Below are 14569 nucleotides of genomic sequence, written 5' to 3' on the forward strand. Positions count from 1 at the left end.
TGAAATAACTAGGTAATTTGTACTATACATGCTACTTACCATATTGAATCATCATTGACTTCTTGCTTGTATAATCCACCTTGATTTTATTTAGTACGTGTACTTGATTCTACGGATTGCTATGACTTTTATTAAGCTATGCGATTTCCGATCCGGGTCGAAGAACCAATGTTGCAGTCAGATTTTAGTGGAGTGTATAGGTATATATATAAAAACTGTGTTTTTATATTTATAATTAAGATTTAAAATTTAAAATTTATAAAAATAATTTTTTTTTACATTTAAGTAATTTATTGTATTCAGAGACGGGTGCGATGATATGCATATGAACACACAGTTAGACACACACTTAAGCCTACATACGAGTAAATAATAATAGAACATTGATTGCGCTGATATCGACGAGAATCAGATAATATAAGTATACAGATAATAATAATAATAACTACATCAATTATATAATACACGCGCCAACAATTATAATTGCCTCTAGATAATATACATAATTTACAAATATGTGGCGCAATCCGGGGTGGATTAGGTGGCAAGAGATCCGAGAGGTTAATCACTAATCAGCAATTAGGACCCAGGATTTAACCTATTAGGTATTTAGTAAGAATTTTATCTAACTTGACCTACCGGGCGATTGTAACCTCGGGTACAGGGCAGTTTTTCGAAAAATGATTAGACATTTTTATCGCTAACCTCTTACATGTATGCCAACGTAACAGAATAAAATATCTCAATTATTCAAAATACGATTTATCAAGTAGGTACTTTACTACCGCTATTAATTTAAAAAAGCTTAGTTAAAAAGTTATTTTTTAAACTTTTTAACTTAACTAATATTTAATAAACAATTAATATAACTTAGTTTTTCACAGTTGGTTTAAAAAAAAACCATCAAGTTAAAAACATTTTTAAATTGTTCGTTTACACGTAAATATTACTATATTAGTATAAAATAAAAATAAAGTATAATATACGTACAGTCGTGTAAATTATGACAAAAGTTCAATAAAATTGTTTTTTATAATTTATAAATTAGAAACTAGGAAGACACATTCACTCTTTATGTGATTTACATACCAATTAAAAAAAAGATTAACTTTTTTTAAACTAAGTTCAGTTGATATTTTTTTCCATATTAACTTTTATCTTATCCAGTTAATGTAAATCTAATGAATCACTCACTAACCTAACCTAAGGAATAAACTCCTCGGAAAAATCTTCGGATGTGACCGGACAAATTAACAACTGCTGAGTTAACTTTTCTTGTTCCGCATCACTTGAAATACTGTCCGCGACATTTTTCTTGGAAAGATATCTCACCTTGGTGAGATTTTCACTTTTGACCGGAACATTTTCAATCCTAGGTGATTTTTCCGACTTGTTGTCCAGGTGGCCGGACGACCTTTCCGTCACCGAACCATTTACGATTTTTTACCATTTACCATTGTTACGAACTGTGGTTCCTTTACCGCGGAACATCGCTTCCAAGTTCCAATGGACTTTGTCGGATGGGTTTGGTGATTTCTCCGATGTTTCCCCGGAGGTTCGACGGTTTTCACCGGACAACTCCTCATTTCGGAGGTTATCTTCGGGTGACCAAAGTTTCCCTCCAGGGGAATTCCGTTCTTACCGGATTTCGCGGGTCCAGAACTCGTCCGGCCCGATTTCTTCGGACCCTTTCTCGAGTCTCCGATCCGTAACGCTACGAAGTTCCGTTTCATCGGGTCAGTTCTTGTAATTTGTGGTTCCTGTACCGGAACGTTAATCCCCGCCATCGTTGAACTCCGTTGTTTACCTCTTTTCGGACGACTCGTGATTTTTCCGTCGGTTACTTCCTGACCGGCCAGGATCTGGCAGTCCCGCCGGTCGTTTTGGCGTTTCCTGACTCCGACTCTCTTTTTGGCCATGCAGCTTGCCAGTGGTTATGACTACCATATACTCTGCATCCTACTCCCGATGACGGTCGTTCCCTCGGATTCGGCACTTGGGATTTGCTAACATGCTCGGCTTTTCTTTTGTCCAACCATTTCAGTTTTGGTTGTCCGCTGGTGCTCTCTCCCACCCTATCCGATACTACGGCTTTGCTACCATCTAAAATGTGTGTAAGCGCACGTAGTTCACTGAACGTTCTCAGTTGCTGAATACGTGCATGAATTCGAAATTCATCACGCATGAGTCCAATCACTGTCATAACAACCGCTTCTTCTGTCAGACCAAGGATTAACCTCCGATACAACTGGTACTTATGTAGGACATACTCTCCCAATGTTTCGGCCTTGGTCTGATCGGTGCTCAACAATTCTGATTGCAGACTCGACTGCAACTCGTCCCCGTTGAAATTTTCCAATAGTTCAGATTTGAACTCTTGCCATGGTAAGTCCAACGCTCTCATGGTTCACCACCATGTTCTTGCCTGTTCCTTCAGCTGAGAACCAAAACGGTCACCTCGATTTCTCTGGGGTTTTCTGGCCAATCTGCTCCGTGTACACCCATTGGCTTTCAAAACTCACGCCTTGAGTTTTGTCCGGAAGATTTTGACTTTCGTCTGGGAAAATTTGATTTGAATTAAAATTAATTAAGAATTAAATTAATGAATGCATTTACTGTCTATTGGGACTATTAAATTATAATTGCTATTAACTATATAATTAAAATACGTTAGATATGAGATTAACTTCGATCGGGATATCGCTGGCTTAACTGTATTAGATCTAATATTTGAATAATAACAATAGCATAGGTACAACAAAAATGTTCTTGCTACAATGGGGCTGAGTTAGAATAATATTATAATTAGAGCGCGGGTTTATATATATTAAAAAGGAACCAAATATGCGCTAAAAAATCTTAATTTGTATAAAAATATATGCACTAACATGCACTATGCAATGGTTTAAGTGAAGGGGAAGAGGGGGATGGAGTACCCCTTCTTATTTAAGGTAAGAATATGCGTCCCCTTTAATTTAAGCCTCCAAAGTCCGGACGCTTAAAAAAAAATTATTTATTAAATATAAAATAGCTTACACAGACACACACATTGATTAAACATCGAATTTAAACATATTTTATTTTGCGCGAATTATCTCCACGTTCTGAAGATGGTTAAGTTTAGTACGATAAGCGATTATTAAATAATAAATTATTGTGTAGTAATATGTTATCCACATTCACGCGATTTCATGTGATATAATAATTATGATTTAAATAAAATATTGCACTAAAAGAATATAAAATATAAATAATGATATTATTTATTACAAATTGTTTTTTAATTTTTTTTTTTTTAATGAAATGTTTATAACTAAAATGTAAATGTATTTTTGTTTTTAATTCAGGCAATGAATTGCTATTTATTTTTCACATGGCAGGCATATATATTTAAAATAATTTTTCTTAGAATAACATTTGATTTTACATGCTATTAACATAAACTTTTTATGAACAATGATGTACGAAAAAATCAAATTATAGATTCATACCTAGTAGGTTTCTTAAAAAAGTTTAGTTAAATATAGGCTTTGGATGAAGAGCTCGGAAACGTTCCTTAATTTTTGGTGACGTTAATCCGCGTCAATATTTTTCCAACTTTAACCACTGGTAAAATGTTAAAATATGAATAAAAAAATAAGCAAAAAAAAAAACAATTATAATTATAGTGAAATAATGTCAATGTTCAATCATGATCATAATTGATATTTTCTTATCTTATTTTACATATCTTATTTCCCCGATTAATGATTATTGACTCTAAGGTGACTATAATTAAGCTCTAAGCCCTAAGGTCATATTTAGAAAACAGTTTATTCTTACAAGTATATACCTACCTATTATTTTATTTGATATTATTCAAAACTATAAAAATTAAAAATATAATATTTTATTCTTATATTATAACAGACAATTATTGTATGTTTTTAAAAAATGTCCAAAAAGTGAAAAAAAATATCGAAATATGCACTAAAAGATGAAATATTATCTATTACAATTTTTAAATAAGTCCTTAAAATAGAAAACGTTAAAATACCTATGTAAAATATGGAATAAAAAATTTTCATTTTTTAAATCGTTATGCCATGTAACAAATGTTGTTCTTAATTAAAATATCATACAATCAACCAGAAGAAATATGCAAATGCATACAAATCCACGCTTTATATATTATAATAAAAAAAAATGTCTTACTTAGACTAGCATTAATCAATTTTTTTTTTCATTTTTATTTGCTTGTAGCTTTGATAATACTGAAGGATGTTTATTCTGAAACATAAATAATTTTCATTTATTTTGTTTTATATATTTTATACGTAGGTATTGATTTTTCCTATTCTAGCTTTAATACTCAGATAAACTGAATTTAAAAATGATATCTTAAGTATTTGTTTTTTAATATTAATTAATAAATAATACATATGAATTATAATTAACATACTTACCTTAATATGATTTAAAAAGTTTCCAGTGGAACTGATGTTCCCATGTATTGTTTTATTGCACAATTGACACTGAACAGCCAATTTATTTTCAATATTGGAAATCACTTTATAAAATGTACCGTCCATCAAATAATTGTTTCTAAATTTATCAACTTCGGTAGTTGATTGAGCTAAAGGATTATGAACCATTGATTCATCTGAGCTAAGTGAAGCGGGTGGAGGATCATCGATTGCTTCTTGAACCAATTTTTTTATTATTTTCAGAACTTGTAACTAAAAAACGCTTCATTATGTTTAATAATTAACAGTTTTAACGGCGGCGTTTTGAAATTTTATTATTTTTCTGACGTATTAACAAATGCCGAAATCGGTAACGTGACACACTGATGACTAAAGACAGTGAAGACAGAAAAAATGAATAAATGACAACTGACAAAGGATGACAATCGACTATCGGGAAACAGAGACAACACACTCAACAAACCAAACTATAAATAAAATCTAAAATAATTCGAATGCGTATTGACTATATTGGTATATTGTGTATATTATGTTTTTCGCTGGTAAGTCATAGGCTGTAACATTGTCAGTGTGTTTTGTGGGCTTCCGCGACCGTTATTTTTATCTAAGTTGTAACTATATATTTAATATTATGATTGTATTAAATATAAATAGTCCATAATAGATAACCGTCGATAATAACCAGACAACGGCAAGCAACTATTCCTAAAATAGACGAATTGTACATTTTTAATTTCTACAGGCTACGATATCGATATGACGATATGTGACAATGGGAAATGAGTTTAACACAGTCGTTATTTTACGTTATTTGTACATATTATTATAAATTGTATTATTTATAAATAAGTATAAAAAATATATAATAGTATCTAGATGAATTTATTTAGATTAGTAAATTATTTATCTAAGATAAACGTTTAGATACCTTATAACTATTTATCTAGATAAGATAAAATATGAACAAAAAACTATCTAGATAAATATCTAGATAAGTCCGAACACTGATTATATCACCATAACACAGACGTGATTGAGTGATAAATATGAGTAATATGAGAATATGACATATTAATATCGGTAATAAATATAAAAGTATCTATTTCCAAAATATACAGTGTATTATTGTTTTCTAAATGTTGCCTGTTCTCCGTTGAGTTAGCATATCAGAAAATTACTAAAATAAATATTTTTCTTCGTTAAAAAAATAAATATGTTAGATGTATGAATTTCTAAGTTCACATAAATATTTTTTTAAAGTTAAGAGAACAACTATTACTGTATCAAAGAATCACAGTTTTGAGAAAACTAAACAAAACAATCAATCAAATTTAGAGTCTCAAAACTTTTAGATAATTATCAGTATTATTAATTTAAAAATTCAAATTTCAATTAATTTTCATGAAAGGATATTTTTGAAATACCATGGAGTGTCTTTTGCTGAGTGAGACAGAAAATCGAAGAACGTCTGATAACCAATATGGCCTATCCATTATATATTATCTATGATTATGACATTTAGAAACTGATTTTAGTATTACTAGTATTAGTATACGTCATACTTTTCGTTTTTATTCGATTTGTTAGCTTATTCTGCCATGATTAAATAACCTAATTTAATATCGAGCATCGTGAACATAACAGAAGTGAAAATAAAACAGCTGATTAATGTTTGCCGGCATGAAGTTGGCAGCGGAGGTTCTACATCATGATGTTGCTACGTGTTTTAATGTGGATTTGAATGATGATACGGTTACAACATCAGTCGAGTCTGTGACTAGATTACGTCGAGGTCAATTGAAATATTTTTTAGTGAACAGTCAACAGTGTGATTTTGTTGGTGTCGCTTCTATCGCTTCTACTCTTATGTCAATACTATTGATTCTTAAATCGCGTTGTTCCACTTATTCATCATTCATGATCGCTATCGTGGATTTTGCGTAATTTTGAGGTCGTCTGTCGTTTAAAGTTTCGAGTTTTTATATTTACAAGACATACAAACCCACTTCTAGCCGTGAACTATTGGAAGCTTACAGCTAGCCTGTACGACTATGGCTAACGATGAAAAAGGCGTATTTAGCCTGTCCAAATTGGCGTTTCACGCCTGCCGCTTCTCTGAGCAGCAAAAATATTATGATAATAAAGATGTTCCTTTAATCGATCTTCAAATATGTTGTAAATTGTTGTTAGAAATTGTTAAGGTAAATAGTGAAGACGGTCGTTTCAATCCGAATGCCAATAGGATGTCTATGTTCAGCAAGGTGAAGTCCATAATATTATGCAGCAATCGTGAATTCAATATATATATATGCGCAACGGCAGTAAGTAACGGGCATTTCGATTGTCTTCAGTTCGCCCACAACATCGGATGCGAATGGGACAAATTTACGTGTACCGAAGCTGCGAAAAGAGGGGACTTAAAATATCTCCAGTTTGCATATGAGCATGGATGCTCATGGAATACATTGACGTGCTCAGAAGCCGCATTTTCAGGTAAATTGGATTGCCTAATGTATGCAAGGGCCAATAATTGTCCTTGGGACGAGTCGACGTGCTCCGAAGCCGCATTGCGTGGAAACATTGATTGTCTCCGGTTTGCACATGAACAAGGTTGCCCGTGGAATGAATTGACGTGCGTTTACGCTGCATCTTCTGGGAGCTTAGAATGTCTACAGTATGCTTTTAGTCATGGATGCCCTTGGCCGACAAACATATTGTGCTCCTACGCCGCAGAATTTGGACATCTTGACTGTTTGATTTTCGCGCATAATAATGGTTGTTTGTGGAATGAACTAACGTGTGCCATAGCCGCAAAACGTGGGCACTTTCACGTTCTCAAGTATTTGCATCTCAACGGTTGTCCTTGGGACATATTAACGTATGAAATGGCGAAGGACGCTAATCAAATAAGATGCTTAGAATACGCCATCTCAAATGGATGTCCATCGACCAATCCAATCGTTAGTGTTGAGTAGAAATCTACTTGTGAACTTATGAAAAAAAAATACATTCAACGGCATGAAAAAAGAGGCTGAAACGATGGAACTCCCGTTACTGCAGTTTGGTTTGGACAGTGTACAGAAAGGTATTTGATCAAGTCCTCGACTGAAATTGGAAACTTTTTTGGATAATTAAATTGTATGTTATATTTAATTAGGTAATTATAATGTTTGTCGATTAAAATATTTTCATTACCAGCTAGTTCTTATACAATATTTCGTACGCATGTACAAGATATAACTTATAAAAATAAATGTAAAGTAAGAATGTATTGCTAATGTATTTATTTTTATTTTTTTAAGTCCATAATATTATGATGAGTAGTTACTTCTATTATCCTTGATTATTACGACCAAACCCGATTTTGTTAACGATTGTAGGTAATAGGTATTATTTACATACACGGGCTATGGGCATGCTAACAGGCAACTGTCTCCGCTCCACGATTTTCTTTTACTAAGTATAGGTACTCAGTTCAACTTAAAAACTACCGTTCAAAACCAATTTTTTATGTATAATTAATTTTTTGTTAAAAATTAATCAATTTTATAAATAATTTTATATTTGTTGTTGTTTTATTTAGTTACATGCAGATAAAGTAAAACACTGCAACATCTAGGGATAACATTGGGAATTTATTTTATATTTTAATAATTAAGTGAGGTTTTAATTTACTATTTTCCATGAGTTTTAAAAATTGGGCTATGGAATTTGTATTAACCTGAATTGGTAAATTTAATATATTTTTATTTGAATATGTAATTTACATACAATGTTTAAGAATTTTACATTACAAAAAATTTACTAAAAATCAACCTATATTCAAAAATAAGTACAAAAATAAATACATTTTTATAAAGTTGCACAATACTAATATTATAGTACACCCATAGCCCAAAAAATATGTTGTATTCTTATGTAGACATTATCAACTATGTTCAATTTTACTACTTTTTTTTATGACCTTGCCCAAATCCTGCAAACATTTATTCACACTCGAGTAAAACTATTATTGATAACTAATGTGTAAATTGCTCTTGATAATTTAGTATTAAATATATATCCATTATTTGGTCTATTCACACACAAGTTAACATTTCGATTTAAAATGAAAATTATACATCATACAAAAATTATATTCTACTCAGTTGAGTGTCCAGAACTTTTTTTGTGGATGGGCTACAAAAATTAAGTTCAGAATGGTTTTACCCCCTCCTTATAATAAAATTTCATTGAGCATCGGACTTACACTAGTCTTGTACTTATATAAAAATGTGGGTGGGCACATGCCCATCGGGCCCACCCCCTAAACACGCTACTGATTCTACTCATTAATTAAAATACATGATCATAAATGGAAAATCTGATCGGCACTATAAACAAGGGACTCTGGGCCTATATCCTCCCCCCTCCGATTGAAAATACAGGAATCAGTTTTATATATACTTATTTAAAAAAAATTTATTTCATCAGTTTGATGTAAATAGACCTCTAACTAAGTCTTAGCTTAAAGTCCCGAATTCTAATTAGATATATATTTATGAATTATTTTTTTAAATACATAAAAATAGTTGATCGATTTTGTTTTAAAATGAAGGAATATGTATTTAGTATAGTATTTAATATTAATAGATACACTATGTATTAAAAAATGTTTGTTTTTGTAATTTACATAAGTTATAACTCATCAATTTGACATAGCAATAAAAATTATACAACACATCTTCAAATATAAAGCATAAGATAAGTATGTATGATTCATAGTGTATGAAGTATTGATTATTCCAAATTGATATCTATATGTATTATATCACCATAACACAGACGTGATTGAGTGATAAATATGAGTAATATGAGAATATGACATATTAATATCGGTAATAAATATAAAAGTATCTATTTCCTAAATATATAGTGTATTATTGTTTTCTAAATGTTGCCTGTTCTCTGTTGAGTTAGCATCTCAGAGAATTACTAAAATAAATATTTTTCTTCGTTAAAAAAATAAATATGTTAGATGTATGAATTTCTAAGTTCACATAAATTTTTTTTTAAAGTTCAGAGAACAACTATTACTGTATCAAAGAATCACAGTTTTGAGAAAAACTAAACAAAACAATCAATCAAATTTAGAGTCACAAAACTTTTAGATAATTATCAGTATTATTAAGGAACTCATGAAATATATTATAGGTATAACATTAAACCATTACCATCAGTTAGTCAGTAACTACCATCAGTAGTCAGGTTCAGTTATTTTGTTAAGGTTAAGTAATAATGATTTATAATATTTATTACAAATTTTCATTATAGGTAGGTTCATCAGAAAATATAATATTGAAATTATAATATATTGTACCTACTGCATACTTGTTAAAACTAAATGAAATCAAGAATTTAAAAAAAAAACTTTCTTAAATATCAAAAAAGCCATCTTATAGCAAAATAAAAATATGTTGTACCTAATAATTAGTTGAATATTCAACTTATTAATATCTAAAATAATTTATCCAGACCAGAATAAAATTAAATAATTTATTAATATAGGCATGGGATGATAAAATAAAGGTAGGTATTAATAAGTCAAAAAATAAAATTAGTAGGTAATAGTTAATTGAAAAAATGTCTACAAAACACAAACTATTGTAATGAAGCATTAATTAATTTTTTTATTTAAAACATTAGGTGCTATGTACAAATTAAGTTTACTTAACTTAAATAAGTAATGCCTAACTTAAAGTAAATTTTGAAACCTTTTTTTTCATCATGCTTTCTTTTTTTGTTTTAGTGTTACATTTTTGGGAAAATTGCCGCATTCTCATATTAAGAGGACGCCACACCCATATATGTTGTCTCCGTCTTACAAATGTATAACATAGCAAAATCTGTTTAGCGCGGGACAACTTTTCTCCCTCAATATTTATAATAGAATTTTCAAAATTTCACTACGCATAGGTAAGAACTTTATCTGTGTCATAGCGTCGTTATTTTTTTGATAGCACAAACCAATAATTTTGAGTAATTTAATGAAAAAATAAATGTATTTTCTTAAGCTTATAACTTTAATTATATTTATGCTATCAAAAAAATAACGACGCTATGACACAGATAAAGTTCTTACCTATGTGTTGTGGAATTTTGATAATTCTTCTATAAATACAAAGGGAGTAAAGTTGTCCCGCGCTGAACAGATTTTGCTATGTTATACTTTTGTAAGACGGAGACAACACATGCTGGTGTGGCGTCCTCTTAACCCGTCGTTGGTCGCGTCTTTTTTTTGTACTACTTTGGTCGCGTGGTGAGAGATTCTCTCACTTTCTTCAATAAGTCTTATAATATGTAATAAACTACCAAACACATTTATTTTATATAAATGAGCACTTATAAACTATATATATTTCAGTATTTATATATTTTTTCTGTTTTACAAAATACATTACACATTACAATTTGAATAATCGATCATTAATACATATCGTTAATATCGTATAATATCATTAATACAGTCACGTTAAACGGATACTGAAAGTATGTAATCAATTACAAAGTCGTTTAATGCCCATCTATTTTTAGATTATCTGTATCTGATAAGGTATAGCACAACTAATAGGCAATAAACCGATATAACAGACAGTGGTGACCAAAATAATATCGTAATGAGAGAATCTCTCACCACGCGACCAACGACGGGTTAATATAATATCTAATTGCAAAAGCAATTATTTCTTCGCTATGCTGGAAACATGGAAAATAACGGTTAATATTAATTCAAAAACGTCTGCCATTAAACAATACTTTGTAAGTAATTGTACAATTTTACAGATAAAATAAAAAAAATAACAAAATTAAATTAATATAAAAAAATTTTACAATAAACTACCCAATAGTAAATTTTCACATATTTTTACGTATTGTTGTTATCGGTTGTTGCGATTTTGTTGGGTGAACGCATATGTGGCGCTTATAGGCGTCGTGCAGATAATAGTCAATCGACACTAGCGCGTATAGTAGACAAAAATATAAGTTTTGGAGGGCTATTATTTGTTGTTGTTAAGTGCCTACAATGTTATTTTTATTACTATTTTTTGTATTTGGATGCAATTATTTTTAATAAAATATCGAAATATAATAACTTTTAATTATGAACGGTGATATAATAATTTATTCGGGATTTAAAAATATTAATTGTTGGGGCCAGATGCATAAAATAATATTATGCGCTTCCGGACACCGACTTAAATAATTTAATCGGATTAATATTATGTTTAACATCCGTTGGAAATTGTGCGAAATATATATATCACTTACCTAAGCTATTTCTCCACTAACAATGATAACACATATTTTGATTGGATAATAATGTTATGACTTCTATATTTTACAATAACAATAGTCAATAATAATAGTAATAAAGAATATAAAGAATAATTATGAAAATTAATATGATATAATATATAACAATATGTGTTTCTTTAGCCCGTTCGGCTTAAAAATGTACAACAGTATAAAAATAGTAAATAATTAATAATTATATATTATATATATGTACAATATTGCGTACCTACCGTATTTGTGACTATCTGAGTCTAGTACAATATAATAACTAAGTGCGTGTAGCCCATACGACTAACTACGCCTACGATATTAATATTTTGGCTATTTGAGCCGTGTACATAAATATAATAATTAAACGGTAGCTTAAACCCTTACGGCCACTCCGTATACAATAATAAAAAATAAACAATAAATAGTTTGATTTACTGTTAGCCCTTCCGACTAACAAACATGTAATAATTAATAATCGCTGACTAGCATGCGTTACTACTTAACATAGGTAATAATAATTATCAGGTACTTACAAATTGTTGGTGCGTAAAACTGGCCAGCCGCTACCTGTACCTGTATAATTCACTAAAACCAGTGGCGGCGTGATAGGGTGTTTCATGAGGTAATTGCCTCACGACCGATTAGGTGGTGGTACCTCCTTGAATGGATATTAAAATATACATATGGTCAAGTGGTCAACTAATACTATATATACTAATTATATAATAATTAGGATAATTTGTACCTCACGGTTACTGGAAAGTGGAAATACACTATGTGTAGTGTGTACAATAACGCAGTATCGTGGTAACTGCACGAAACCGGAAACACTATAAAGTTGTATCATTATTATTTTATTAATATATTATAAAATATAAGTTATGAAGTGTCTGTGTGATAATATTTAGGTGGTAGTGGTCGAGCATATATACTTGCCTCATGAAATAAAATAGTTCACGCCGCCACTGACTAAAACACAAATATAATAATAATAATACAAAAAGGAATACGCTAATATCGACAGTATATTATATTTCCTCTATCGTGAAGGTCTTGACGTGAATGACTAAATGAGTAACTTGAGTAGGTATTTGGATGACACCGTCTATTTGAGCCTGTTCATCATGTTATGTTGAATGTTATGTTTAACGTTGGCAATGGTGCATAACTATACCTTTGAGTCGACAACTGTTCGCGTAAAACTATAGCGACGGATTAACTCTTGGGCGGCTATACCATTTAGTATCGCGATTTGCGGCATCCGTGATGTCGCGTTTATTTTATGTTATAATATAATAATTAACATACAATTAAACCAATAATAAAATAATAATAATAATAAAATAATGATAATAATACTGTTAATAAATTATAATGTACAATATGCATGTGATTGTGTGACCATTGCCCGCGAACTCATATCACACACACATATATATATATATTTATGTTTATGTTGGCGTTAACATTAATATTGGTGAATTTTCGGAAAATATCAAATTCAAAGGGAAAAAATTGGTTGAAAGTGATCACATTTTCAATGTTAAAGATATATCGCTTCAGAATACATTTGCTTAATTAGTAGTTATGTCATAAGACAAACGTCTGTTACGCTAGATCCATATCTGGTTAAATTAGAGGTAAGTTAACTATTATAATACTTATAAATAATATCATAGCAATATTGTAATACAATGACAACATATTATATTTTAAAACTATACTCATAATAGGTAAATGCTACTAACAGAAATGTTGTAAGTGCATCTTGTCAATGCCCTGCTGGTCTAGGAGAAAAGTAAACATATTTTTGCATTGACACACTATATTAATATTGAAGATGGTCATTCAAAAACAAGTCAACATTGTGAGTGGAGTGCACGCAAAATATCAAAAGCTGGAAAAGATTTGTATTGCAAAGGAAAAAGAATTGAAGAATTATTTCTTCCAAAAAATCCTTCTGCCAGTTTTATTGTGACAAATAATATTCCTGACTTTCAAGTACCTTCTTTATTTAGTGTGATGTATCATGAAGAAAAAAAAAACTGAATGTGAAAGAACAGTTATAACTGTTGTTAATGAACTTTTAGAAAATGTATTTAAATCATTAGAATTTGAAAAATGTGCTTTCCTAGTTAATAGTATTTTAGATAATCAGAAAAAAGAAAATTTAACATTCAATTTTATTTTTGAAAACCAATTACAAATAACTTTTTATGAAAATAATATTAACATTAATAACATTCAATTTTCTTATATCTTTCAATCTACAATTCAACAATCAAATTCTACAATATGGTTTATTGAATGATCATTAAGATTAACGGCTAGTAAAGCACATTTGATTAAAATAAGATTAAAAAATTTTGAAAAATTGGTAGATGATTTAATAATACAAAAACCTATGTACGGAAGGGGTCTTACAAATGTTAAATATGGTACTAAAAATGAAAAAATAGCTTTACAAAAGTATATACATTTATACAAACATGAGGTAATTGGCTGTGGTTTGGTTATTCATATTTTATCTCCTTGGCTATGTGCATGTCCTGACGAAATTGTACTGTCTAATAAAAAAGCATTTAAAGTATTAGAAATAAAATGCCCAATATCATGTCAAAATAAACCAATTGTTGATGAAACAGGAAACTTAAATTTAAGTTATTTAATTAGAGGCAGTAATAATATTATTGAATTAAAAAAGAGCCACATTTATTTTACTCAATGTCAAATATTAATGTATTGCTGTGGTCTTAACTTTTGTGATTTCTTTATTT

Source organism: Diuraphis noxia, unplaced genomic scaffold, assembly GCF_037042655.1.
Source record: "Diuraphis noxia isolate RWA-SAM2 unplaced genomic scaffold, SU_Dnox_SAM2 contig0001, whole genome shotgun sequence".
Classification (NCBI taxonomy): domain Eukaryota; kingdom Metazoa; phylum Arthropoda; class Insecta; order Hemiptera; family Aphididae; genus Diuraphis; species Diuraphis noxia.